This window comes from Pinus tabuliformis, chromosome Q (genome assembly GCF_031772625.1).
Source record: "Pinus tabuliformis cultivar Carrire ecotype Pingquan chromosome Q, CPIR1, whole genome shotgun sequence".
NCBI lineage: Eukaryota > Viridiplantae > Streptophyta > Pinopsida > Pinales > Pinaceae > Pinus > Pinus tabuliformis.
The window spans coordinates 406,162,360-406,176,922 of NC_142296.1; positions in this window are offsets into that span (position 1 = coordinate 406,162,360).

A 14,563-nucleotide genomic window follows, 5' to 3' on the forward strand; every position below is an offset into this window, starting at 1 on the left:
ATATAAATTTGAAATTTGATATATTATTATATAGTTTAAATGATTATTACTATTGGTCAAAAAATTGTTGAATAAAATTATTTCTCTTTATTTATTATCATTGATTAAGTTATTGGATAGAATCAAATCATACACAAAATAAAAAATAAAATAAATATATATATATATATATATATATATATATATATATATATAAATTATATTTCCCCTATATATATATATATAAAAGCATGTTTCCCCACAAATTGATCACGATACCATCTTAATCGAAGGGACAGCAACTACATAAAACTTAGCAAAGAATCTCAATTTCTTATCTCAATACACTAGGTGGAAAAGTCTAAGGGAATTCAGAATGGAGGCAGAATATCTATCATAAAAAATTTCAGAGAATCTTAATTTCAAATCTCAATGCCTCGGGAGGAAAAGCATCATATAAAATTAAAAAATCTGGAAAAGTCTAAGGGAATTCAAAATGAAGAAAGAATATCTATCATAAAAAATTTCAAAGAATCTTAATGTCAAATCTCAATGCCTCGGGAGGAGAAGTATTATATAAAATTAAAAAAATCTGCAATCAAAGTAGAATATGATAATATATATATATTATGTATTAATACCAGAAATAATAATATATTTAAATGGTATTTAATCTTTTATATTTCTAATCAAATGAATGGATAATTATTTTTAATGAAATTTAATAGCTTTTAAAATATTTATAATGAAAGAATGTATTTTTAATAATACTACAAATGATTAGATTTTTTTTGTTATATAGCTTTTTAATGTTTAACTAATTTTAATAAATTGGAAAAATAATTAAATATTTTTTAAAAATATAATAATAATAATAATAGATTTTCATTTATAAGGATTTTATTTTTTTACGATGGGATATTTATTAGGGATATTTAATTTATGGTCATGGTGAATGAATAAAGATGTGTTATATTTTTGGGCCAAATATGATTGTGAAATTTCAAAATTTTACTCTTTTATCAAATTTAAGTCCTCAAAATTCATATAAGTGTTGAGAATTTTGATTTGGAGTAGAAAGATAATTTGTGGAGAATTATGTTGTTTTCCTAATGATATTTTTGCAAAAAAATTTAGTGTCGTATAATTTGTCAATTTTCCATTACATGAAATGCTTGTCCTTGCAAATTTTCACACTTCTCGACATGTATGCGTGTGTTCAAGTAGCATAACTTAGTGTAATATATATATATATATATATATATATATATATATATATATATATATATATATAACACTAAGTTATGCATATTAAAACTTTATTTTTTTATCCAAATTTTTTTTTTTTTTTTTTTTTTTTGAAGTTGGCAAATTAATATTTCAATTGCATTTTGCAGACACATGTGTTCATGTAATATTTTTTTCTACTATTTAAATAAATTCAAAAATCAAGAGTACCCTTTTGAATAGGACTCGTAAATGAAGATAGTGGTATTTTTTGAATTATTTTGTTTTGTATATTTTATGTTATTGATTTTTTATTCAACCCCTTTGAAACTATCCAAAAAAATTTCAAGCATTATGTTTAAAAGAAATTAGATGAAAAATATCATATGAGTTTGAAAATGTCAAACTCATATGCCATTGGATAGAGGATTCCTTCACAAATCTAACACCACTTAAGGACAAATACTGCCTTAAGTCCGCTAGGGTACAAAATGGTGTTGTAGAGAAATCTGCAGAAGGGAAGCTAAAACCTTGTTTTTAGGACCTCAGTAGCTTGATCAAGTGCTTAAAACGCTCGATCAAGCATTTGAGTTATAAATTCAAAAAATTTGATCGAGCCATTAACATGGGTAACATAGGCTCGATTGAGCCATTGCAAACATAACTACCCACCAACCGAACACAAACTATATTGATGGCATTGATGGAAAATGCTACAGACCTAGGAGCTCGATCGAGCTCCTGTTGCCACCCTAAAAAAGAAAACAAAACAAATCTGAATGTTCATTCATAGAAAAATAACAGAAAATATTCATTCATGGAAAAATAACAAAATGTGGAAATTACACAAGAATTCACAACAAACATGGGAAATTAGAGATTACGATATCGAAAAGAAGAGAAATTATCAAGCACAGAGGAAGTGCGAGAAAAGCTAAAGAAAGGATGTGAAAAATATGACAAACATTGAGAAAACAACAAGATTATTCAATTCAACAAATTCATGCAAATACAGGTAATTCAAGTTGTCTCACTTCTCATATTACCTACTCCATATTGTATGCATTAGGAAATATGATTGAAAACAAGAAAAAATGGAGAATGAAACAATAAAATTAAGATAAAATAAGCATTGAAAGCAATATCATGTAGTTAAAAATTGAGATGTAACAACAACTAAAAAAAAATCACTTGGTGTGACTAATAGTTCATTGTAATTTTCTGAAACCACTTTAATTCATGCAAATTATGAACCACCTTCGAATTGCATTGGTTTAGGGTAACCCACAAAACTAAGGATGTGATTTAACCAAAGAAAATCATTACATTTCCATATATTATTTACATGAATTATAATTCATGACAATATTTACAAGAGGGATTAGCAAAAATGGTTGTCACATAGGTGCTCCAAAACCTATAAACATTAGTTTGATTGAAGCTTGATATCCTTGTAGGAGTTAAAAGAGAGAAAATGTGTCAAGATCTAGAAGGAGCAAGAGTATCCCTCCTTCCAATGTGCATGTTGAGAAGACATTCTTTGTTAAACATATAACAACATTAAATATTCGTGACATCCATTATCATATATACCATAATGGTTCCTTGAATCCTAAATGATGTTCCCTACCTTTGAAAACCTAACAAGTTTCTTCTTTCAATCCTCACATGAAGTTTAAGAGATTTTTTTAAAGAGTGCATGTTTCTTAAAGACATACAAAGTGTAGTGTAGATTCATGCTTGCAGGAAAATGAGTTTATTATTGCATATCACTACAATGCTCCACGAAAGGCTCATGTGATTAATCAATATTAAATTCATATATTATAAATTAAAAGAAATAAATTAGCATGCACATATTGATGATATGTTAAATGTTTACAATGTTAATCTTTTTAGACTGTGGCAATCTAATGTCGATTTTCATCTAGTTGTTTCTCAACATGTACAGTTGTGAAATATATTGCAAAGTATGCTTTAAAAGTAAAAAAGAGGTTATAAAACTTTCTCAAGATTTGATGAAAAGAATTGAAAACATAAACATGACATTGGGTATCCTTCTTTGCACACACATACAAAAGGTTCCTTGTAAAAGCATATAGCTTTTTAAATCCTCATACCCGTCCTTGTGCCCTACTTGATTGTTGTGCTAAAATTTCTATGTACATTCTCCCAAAAAAAACACTCAAATAACTTGTGCCTCTCTTCACAACAAATGATAACAATGTACATCCATTGTTGAGAAGACCTTGAAGCATCTTCCTTGTTCTCTAAATCCACTAAAACCTCTATCTATTGATTTATTTTTGTTTCCTTATCAACAATTTCATTGGTCTTCTCATACTTCTCATCCCACATTTCTTCTACTTTTATTTAAAATTGTGAAATTCTCTATAATTATGATAAGTTCTTCCTTTAAGAAAGTTCTTCTTATTGTTGTTTTATGGTAATTTTAGTTACACGTTTTAAAACGCTAAATGATATGGTGCTTCTAATGAAGAAAATCTTCTCCAACTTATTTGATATTGTACAGTAGGCTTTAAAATACTAACATACTTAAAAACTAGTTGAATAGGTTCCTTCTTGTATGGAGTGTGTATTTATGTAAATTGTATGGCTTTTTAGTCACAAATTATCTTATATTTAATTAAATTTGTATAAATATAGGTATAGATTATTTTCTCTCATGAAATCAACTTGGCCCTTCAATTTGGTAATCACTAGCTTGATTTTTCAAGAACCTCTCATTCTCTCAAATTCAAAATATTCTCTATATCATTAAGTTAGTATTAATTCCCTCATTATGTATTTAGACTTCCAATATAAGAATGAAATTTAATTTCTGTTAGTATTTAGTTCAACAACCTTGTAAATTATTATACAATATCTTCTTCATCAACTTTGCTATCTTCATCATCTTCTCATTTTTGAACCACACTCTTGGGCTTCTTTAGTTTTTTTTTTCATTCTCCAATTCTTCTAATTTTATTCCCAACCCCTATTCTTTTTTAATCACTTAAATCTATTTCCTTCTCTTCTCACAATCCCTTTTACTTGGCATTGTATTTTAATTGAAATGTTTGGTGTATGATATATGTGAAAAAAAATCTAATACATCCTTGTTGTAGGGATCACTTTTGATTTGAGATTTATATAGTCTTTTGAAGAAATGAAAAATTGTTCCTAAGAAGAACTAATTTTGAAAAAGGTCAAAATTTTCACTTGGTAAATGTGACTTGTTATGAAACCAAACAAGCTTCAAACCTATTCACTAGTAAAATTTTGGGGTTATATCTAACAATAGATCACCTTTATCACACGCCCTTCAATCTTATTCCAAAATGGTTATGTGTTTTTCATTTCTTAAACATTTGTTGAGGGGAGAGTGAAGAGAGATTATTGCTTGTGGGACTAGATTACTTACGAAATCTAGGTATATTGACTTTACAAATATTTTACAAATTGCATGTACCTTCAACTAGTTTTCAAATTTCTTATCCTTTACATGGGAGTTCCTCTATTGGGTGTTCTAAATTGTGGCATCCCTTGAAGTTAAATCATGATTGATGCATGTTGAAAATAGCAACAAGAAATGCTAAAAATAGAAATGCTAAAAATAGCACTGCTAAGGATAGCATTTCAGGATATTCCAATTTTTAATTTGTCCTTGAATTAAAATTGAGAATTAAAATTCAAATTTAGTCTGACCAGCTGCTTGAAAAATAATTAATTAATTCATCTTGGATTAATTAGTTGGGAAATTCAAGCTAGAAGTCTTTGTGAAGTCATGCAACAATTATCCCTTAAATTAAGGAGATTATCCCTTAATTAAGGAGATAAGGATGAGTTATATTTGAGTTGTAAATAGTTAGCTTAGTTAATTGAGTTATGTCCAGTTAAATTAGTTCCAAACAATTTGAGGAACTAATTGTGAGTTCAGTCGGTTAATGCATGCATGCATCAAACTAGTGTACTCCAGATAACTGAAGATTCTCTCATAAATAACTCATGCATGTCTATTAAGAGAAAGACTCAGTTGAGATTAAAGACAAGGACAATGTACTATCAATTGCATGGGTTTTCCTATAAAGGAAACTCATCCATGCAGAAGGATTACGGTTCCTTGAGAATTGCGCAGTTTTATAGGGTGTGAGATCAGTGTGAGTGATCAATGTTACACTTGGTAACAGTAGGATCACCCAAGAGAAATAGTGCAAAGAAATGGGAGTCTTGGAGGGCAGATGAGAAGGTTTGTGAGAAGCCTTGTTTTCTTGTGAGCATCCAGGAGGATTGTACTGAGAGATGATTAGTTGTGGGAAATAAAGCTTTGTGTAATCTTGATGCATTTCCACCTTGTACGATGGTACAGATAGTGGGGTTTATAGCTGAGGCTTTCCCCTGAGTATTCTTTTGTGTTTCATGTGCATTGATTCTTCTTCTCCATTATATGTGTTCTGCTTGATCTTGCTCAAATCTATTAAGCTTTCGCAAAGTTTGATAGTAGAAGTAGATCAAGTATTTTGTTTTAGTTACATTGCATTATCAGGTGATCTACAGTGATAATTTCTACATGGTATCAAAGCAAAGGTTATCAGAGATGTGAACAACATATTGAGAAGGGAAAAGTTTGAAGTTTGAAGTTATTGATTGCAGGTACAAAATTGATTTCTTATCACATCTCAAAGTTCACCAATGGCGTTCAATGGCTTGAGACTTGAGTATGCCTTGGATGGCAGCTCGAATTACATAGCATGGAAGTAGTATTAGAAGACAATGGTTTGAAGGACTTCATTGATCAAGAAGTCCCCAAGCCAGCAACAACTAATGCCTAAGAATTGGCGGAATGGAAGAAATGTGTGGTGAGAGCGTGGAGGATTCTTCTGGAGGGAGTTCGAGACCATATTGTCTCGAGTCTCCATGGGAAGGAGACTCCATTCTCAATGTGGAAGACACTGAAGGACCTATATCAGAACAACAACGACCAAAGGAAATTGGCACCGAAGGACAAGCTTCGGAAAATCAAGTGTGAAAAGGGTGACACGATTTCTACATATCTGAACAAGCTCACCACCTGCAGAGATGAGCTTGGAAGTGTAGGAATAACGACAACCGATGATGATATGGTGAGTCTTTCTCTCCTCGGTCTTCCTAAGAGCTGGCATAGCTACCAGGATTCAGTGAATGGAAGAGAGAAACTGCCAGATTGGGAATGATTGTGCTCGGATCTAATGCAGGAGGAGATCAGGAGGAGCACTAGAGATGGTTCTTCATCTAAGCATGATGATAAAGAAAATCTGGCCTTAGCGAGTAAGGCAAGGAAAGGGAAGGAGAAGGATTCTCATCCCAAATTGAGTTCTTCTCATGGAGGGAAGAAGGGTGACAAATTTAAAGTGAGATGCTTTAATTGTCATGAGATGGGGCATTATGTGACTAATTGCCCATCGAGGAAGTCCAAGAAGGGATCCTCAGAAGGATCTGAAGGTGAGGAATTGGCCTCTTAGTTCGAAATGGACGTCACCCTCATCGCATGCATGGTGTCTTCGATGATGGGTTGTGGTTGGTTTCTTGACAGTGGAGCCTCATTCCACATGACTGATGATAAACGTTTATTCACTAACTTGGAGGAGCAAGACCTCAAGATACTCATAGAGATGGGTGACGATGAAAGGTATAATGTTTTAGGAGGGGGCACGGTTACTTTTGAGAGGGAGCATGGAGCTTCTATCACCATGACAGATGTGAAGTATGTGCTTGGACTGAAGAAGAACTTGGTATCGATCACGATGTTGGAGGACAAAGGCTACGATGTTGTCTTTAGTAAGGGAAAGGTTTTCCTTAGACACATCACCACGGGACAGGTGAAAGAGATCGGTTCACAGGTACATAACTTGTATTCTCTTGAGGTTCAAGACACAGAAAAAGCCTTGAGGAGCAAGGCCAATGTAAGAGACTTGGTGGTTGAGAGGGAGAGTAAATTACCTCTCAACATGCAACCCCAGAAGAAGTCTCAGACAATTGTGGAGGAGCCACAATTGGAGATGCTAATAGGAGACTAAGTGGAGGCATCCACTCATGCAGAGACCTCTAGTAGGGGAAATTTTGAGCCAAGTGGGCAGAGGGATCACATGCATCCATACGTCCAGGTGTGAGGTGGGGCGATGTGAAGTGATAGTCCCATGAACGCTGAAATAGGGGCAGGATCCTTGAGGTACCAAACCTCTTTGATTAGACCTTGCTATAGGAGCCCTGACGAGGAGTAGCAGGATTGGCTGAGTGGGTAGAGAAAGATGCGGATGGAGTGGAAGAGGGAGCTTCAACATCAGAGGGTGTTTCTAGCCCAACAGGGAGGTTAGTTGGGAGATCAGTTACTTACTTCTCAGCAACTGAGTTGCAATGCAGCAGTGGGCAGCACGATTCAACAAGATGAGAGGAGGTGCAATGTGGATGGAGTGCTGGGAGATAATACCAGCAAAAACATGGATGCAGTAGGAGGAATCAGTGTGATTGATGCAGTTAGAGATCAAAGTGACAGAGGCTAGAGTAGTCAGATACTGAAGAGTACAGAGGTGATGAGTTTTTAGTCGATAGAGGCACTAGCAGTCAGAGACTTTGATGACAGAGGCATCATTCTGATTCAGGTTGTATATTTTTTGTTTCTAGAGTTGCTGGAGCAACAAAACTTGAGAGAAGTGTTGCATACAAAACATTCCAAAGGTTCAGGATCGGGGTCGAGTTCAATTCCTTTCTTGTTGAGAGGGAGTGTTGAAAATAACAACAAGAAATGCTAAAAATAGCATTGCTAAGGATAGCATTTGAGGATATTCCAATTTTTAATTTGTACTTGAATTAAAATTGAGAATTAAAATTCGAATTTAGTCTCACCAGCTGCTTGAAAAATAGTTAATTAATTCATCTTGGATTAATTAGTTGGAGAAATTCAAGCTGGAAGTCTTTGTGAAGTCATGCAACAATTATCCCTTAAATTAAGGAGATTATCCCTTAATTAAGGAGACAAGGATGAGTTATATTCGAGTTGTAATTAGTTAGCTCGGTTAACTAAGTTATGTCTAGTTAAATTAGTTCCAAACGGTTTGAGGAACTAATTGTGAGTTCAGTCAATTAATGCATGCATGCATCAAACTAGTGTACTCCAGATAACTGAAGATTCTCTCATAAATAACTCATGCATGTCTATTCAGAGAAAGACCCTGTTGAGATTAAACACAGGGACAATGTACTATCAGTTGCATGAGTTTTCCTATAAAGGAAACTCATCCATGCAGAAGGATTAAGGTTCCTTGAGGATTGTGCAATTTTACAGGGTGTGAGATCAGTGTTACACTTGGTAACAGTAGGATCACCCAGGAGAAACAACGCAAGGAAATAGGAGGCTTAGAGGGCAAAGGAGAAGGTTTGTGAGAAGCCTTGTTTGTCTATGAGCATCCAAGAGGATTGTATTAAGAGCTAATTAGCTGTGGGAGCTAAAGCTTTGTGTAATCTTGATGTATTTCCACCTTGTATGATAATATAGATAGCAGGGTTTTTAGCTGAGGCTTTCCCTTGAGTATTCTTCTATGTTTCATGTGCATTGATTCTTCTTCTCTGTTGTATGTATTCTGCTTGATCTTGTTCAAATCTATTAATCTTCCGCAAAGTTTGATAGTAGAAGTAGATCAAGTATTTTGCTTTAGTTACATTGCATTATCAGGTGATCTACAGTGAGAATTTCTACAATGCATAAGCAACAAATTTGAGCTATTTCAATGACTTGGTTTGATGAAATTTTGTTCATATGCTTAATATATAATGGTTTGATGTGACTCTGGTTTGTTCCGGGCATCAACATGTATAAGTTGAGTAAATATTAAGAAAATGAATATTAATTTAGGTAAATATACATATATTTGAATGACTCTTTTGGAATATTTAATTATCAAGTTATGCTTTCTCAATTTAGCTGGTAATGAAAATATAAGGTTTTCCAAAGCACTAATTTTCCATCTCTCTATATGCTCACATAGCATAATTTGGAAATGTAAGTGGCCTATTGTCCACACATCTTTTGTTTTGCAAGGAATAAACATCACATAGTGTAATTAGGGGAATTGTATTAAAGGATCACCGCATATCCACATACTTGCAATTTAAACACTTTGTATGTGCACTATTCACCTTGCACACATCATCACTACTAACCAATTTACTTTACTAACCATTACAAGTAGAGTGATTTCTTATATTTTACTTTGAAAGTTTGCACAAAAACAAAGCTTCACTAGTAGGAAAGTCAGTGGACCTAATTCACATATATTTTTTTATCTGTTTTGTTTATTCCAATTCACACTACACCTAGCTTAACTAGAAAGAAAGTAAGTAGCCCTAAATCCACACATATTTTTTACTTGTTTGCTAACCAAAACCATTATTTAATTTTATTTTGGGACTAGGAGTTGGTGTTAGTAAAGAAAGAAAGTAGGCACTTCCCCCCTTGCACCCTTGTGGCAAACCTGTGGGGGTATCTGAAATATTTCTCAAAGCACTAATTTTTCCATCTCCCTATATGCGAGCACATAACATAATTAGGAAAGAGTAAGTGGCCCACTATCCACACATATTTTATTTTCTTGCAAGGAACAAACATCACATAGTGTAATTAGGGGAATTGTAAAGGATCACCACATATCCACATCATTGCAATTCACACTTTGTATGTTCACAATTTCACTTGCACACACCTTCACTCCACACACTAAGCTCACTTAAACTTGGTATAAAGGGTATCCTCTTTTGGAATATTTGTACTTAGTTTCTTTGAGCTTACATTTTTTGCACACCCTAAGTGAAGCAAAGACTCTCTAAAAACAACCTTAACTTGAACACATTAAATTCCCCATAGGGGCCACAAGATAATTTATAGTTTAGGTTAGGACCATGGGGGTAGGAAACACATAAGCATTCATGCTTGTTTACATCTTGAAACATATAAGTTGTCTTTTTCAACAACCCCTGGTTGATTTTTTATGTAAAAAATATATAAGACCAAGGGCATGGGACACGTATTCCAAGCTGAATATTGGGAAAAACATCCTAGTGGGTGTTCATTTGGTTTATTATGGATAATGAAATTGGTAAAGGCAAGAGGCATTGATTGTCATTTTATTTATGAAAATAAAGGAAAATAGGAGAAAAGGAAGGTGAAAGGTCACATATTTGCATGAGGAGGAAATTGAAGAGAAAATAGAGGAAATTGAAGAAAATAGAGACCTCAATGATAAAAAGGATTATGAGGATTAATTCATAGACTTTTGACAGTTCAATTTTGGAGCTCTCTCTATCCTCTCTATTCTTTCATACTCTTTCACACTTAAAGAATTTTTGGAACACTCTTGCATTGGAAAAAGGAAAGAAAAGGGAGGACAAGAAGGCAAAGGAAAGCAAGGGAAAAACAAGGAAAAGTTGGATCAAGCAACTTCAACAGGAATAATTGTAGGTAACAGGTTTCATTTGTGATTTCCTAGCTGGTTGGTGAATGCATGTTACATGCACGTACGTATTTGGTTCTTTTGTTGTCATTGGCATGGGTTTTTCCAGGTGTGACAGTGGTTTTAGCCTTGCCTTGCCATTGCCAGATAGCTATGGTGTGATGGGTTTCTTTCATTCAATTGAGATTTGGATTTCCAGATGGTTTTGGATCTGGGTGAGGTGGTCTGAAGAAAAGTCCCATTGGCCCAGGAATCCCTTGATCGATTTTGGCGGGATTACAGTACAACTTGAGGGTGAAGACGAGCAAATTCATCAAGTTATTGGTGAAGACATTCTAAGGCATTGTTGTAGCAACTACAACCACCCTCCAAAATTTTTCCGTAGCCTCATTTTGGAGCCTCCCTTCCAACCTTCACAGCAGCTTTCCTTGCTTCGTCAAGTTCACAAGATTCAATGTCTTTCTTGCACAAAGGCAACCTTTTGGTCACAACTTGATCCACTCCCCTCACAGGCTGTTCACCCAGACTTGGTCCAGCTGCAGGTTGAGTAGCTCCCCTTGAAAATTGAACATTTTTGGAGGGCAACCAACCTTCCCTCCAGAAATTGTGCAATCCTCTTTAGTAGCCTGCTAGGTCCCAGGATTGCGCAATCCTGCCTACCAACACTCCTTGCAGGGTTTGCACAAATTTCCCTAGAAAGGCTGCTCAAACCAGAATTTGCGCAAATCTGGGTGGCAATCAGCTCCTCTGCCCAGAAATTGTGCAAATCTCCTTGGCAACTAGCCCAGCTTCCAGCCAGAAATGCACATTTTTCTCCAGCAGTCAAGAAGTCTCTTGCATGTGCAACTAAGTCAACCGGTTCCCTCAGGGACTGAGCAAAACAGTCTTCCATGCATGGGCTGCTTCTCCCAAGGTAGCATGCAAAGGCATCCCTTGTTTTAGGGAACTATGTTTAACAGTTGGAGGTTACATGCAAGGAGAAATTCCGAAACCTCCCATCAAGTGTCGCTTCCCCTAGATTCGTGGCATGTGCATCACAACCTAAGTGTTCATACACCTCTGAGCAGTATAGGTACAATGGTTTCTAGGAGAGCATAGACAAAGACATTGTTCAGAGCACATTTGGGGATGCAGTCAATCAAGTGTCCATGGACTTGCCTACCCACGAAGACCTCAAGTTGTTCGTAGACAAGGACATCAAGATATGACAACAACAACATCACAACGAGCAACATTAAGAAAAAAACAGCTGAAGACAACATACCAAATGCAACGAATGAAAGAGGAGGGTTGTTGACAACACGAGGCTGATCAAGGTTGCAAGATCAAGCATTTTCCATTCATGATGAAATCAACTTTGGAGACTCCGGCTATGAAGTGACAGCGCGACATGAAGATCGTGCGAAGGAAGAAGATGGAACAAAGAAGGAGTTGCATGTGTTGAAGTAGCAACTCATGAATAACATGAAGCTGCACAGACAAACGAATGAGTTACAATAGGGAAAGAACAACAGTGAGTGCAACATGCACTCACGGATGAAACTACGCCTGTACAAGTTAAGGATCCATCCTAGCAAATGACACATAGTAGACATGGTGAGAAGTGTTGTTGATCGCATGCAAGGGATTTAGAAGCATGTATGTCATTGAGTGCATGCATGCAAACCAACCCATTCAACACACTCACCAAGGCGAAGACAAGAAGAAAGTCCAATTGGGGCTCAACATGTACTTCAGAAAGTTGATGCGCATGACCACCAACACACACTTGAAGATCAGCATGGACACTATGTATCAGTGTGTTGCTGATTCAACCGTACCCAAGAAGACCATGCACATGTTAGCAGGCGATTTGGATGGAGGGGCTGAACTAATGCACAGGTTGTAACAGAGGCAAGAGTTCGCTTCAACAAGATGTCACCATGAGGTGCATGCACACCATCACGGACGACCAAGTTTGGCATAATCTTACCACCTTCACCATCACAAGCACGTCAAAGAGTTGGTCTCAACACAGTGGACCGAGTGTCAGTGATGTCTTGCTTGGCTTGCTCAAGCCATGTTGTCTCACATGAGTACATGTGCATTGTAACGTCGATTCATGTCAAGTGTAAGTCAAGTGTCAATAGTTGGACGTAATAGTCATAGAGTAGGTGAAGAGTCATGAGGGTAGTTGAACTGTCACAAAGGGGAATGTTAAGAGTCACCTCACCCTTTGCTATAAATAGTCCCTCATAAATCATTGTATGGGATTTTGGTCAGCCAAGATTCTACTAAGACTATCTTGAAGAAGGCTTGGACAATATTGTAACGCGCCTTGGCTTTTCCACTGCATGGAGCTAGTACATCTCTTTGGAAGAGAAAGTGGATGTGGCTGTAACGTTTCACTGATGGGGCTAGCAGGTTTACATGGATGTATTGTATGATTGGAACTAACAATTTTATATAATAAAAGCCAACACATTTTCATGCATATGTTGTTATTGTAGTTGTATTGCTCCGGTTGTCTTAATGATATATGTTGTTTAACTTACGTATTTGTGTATGAACTGATTCACATGCAATTATATGAATCTTGTTGTTAATGCTGTCACCGTCCGTGTCGACTGCTCTGTTGGACACCAGATAGACCTTTCACATGAACCTTGTTGTAACAACCATTGCACTCGTTCGGACCGATCCGTGAGTGCTGTACATGTTATCTTACCTTGTATGTTGTGATTACCACATCCAAGTGGATTAGCTCCACCGGAAGTTGTTTATGCCCTTTTCTATTGTGTGTTCCTAGCCAAGTTGGGACTGATCCATTTCAACCTAGAAATAATCTTCACCCTTTTCTCCCCTTTTGTGTTAGAGCCTCTCATACATCTTCCTTGACTCACTGCAGTAGTCACACCCTTGCTACTGACAGAGTTATCCTACTTGCCTCTGTGTGACATCACGGTCAAGGAATTACCTTACAACCCACTGCTGGGACTCCTACACTAAACAGTCTCAGGTCTAATTGGGACTTCTTACGGGGGAGATCCCCTTGACATGTTGGTGGATCCAACACCGTCAACATTTCTAGTGCTAGAAGGAGGGCCTGGTGACAAGTTGTGTCCTCTCATCCAGTTTTGAACCTTTGCATATCTTTCATGGAGTATTGCACTCTTCTTCCCCTGAGGTGTTTTCCAAATCATGAAGATGTCTCCTATCTCGGGGAAGCTTTTCGATCTCTTGTCCACTCACACATATGATGGTGAAGGCAAAGTGGACTAGCTTGAGCAGTTACATAACTTTATTTCCACGATTCGTGAGGAAGATGAGTTTTCTGACGAACATGCCGGTTCGCTGCTTGTATACACACTTAGCAAATCTCCATTTCATTGGGTGCTCAGCCTACCGGCTGACACCGTGCACTCATTTGAGCAGTTCTGTGATCTTATTGAAGACACATTCTATCATTTTGATCCAAACCATCTTGACCGGAAACTGTTACAACAACGAAGGGCTCCGCATGAATTCGTTATTGATTTTTGGCAGTGCTTCCATGACTTATAGTTTCAAGCTTCGAGGAGCTAGATGAAATTTTCTTATCTTTGGGACCGGTTGAAGTACTACCTTTAGGAATCTTCCTGTCCCAAGAGAAAGTTTGAGATCAAGGCTCACTCAACATTCTTCGTTGATGGAGCTGTGCAATCTCATGTGGAAGTGGGCACTGTCTCAACTGACTGTCCGCCTTCCTCTTATTCAATAGCTCCACCACTGCCCAGTGATGTTGAGGATCATGCTCACACACCCGTTCATCCTTCACACCCTCCCAACATCACTTCACTCAATTTTCGCGCAGATTTGGTTGTGAGTCCTTTGATTTCTCATATGAATTATTTTCT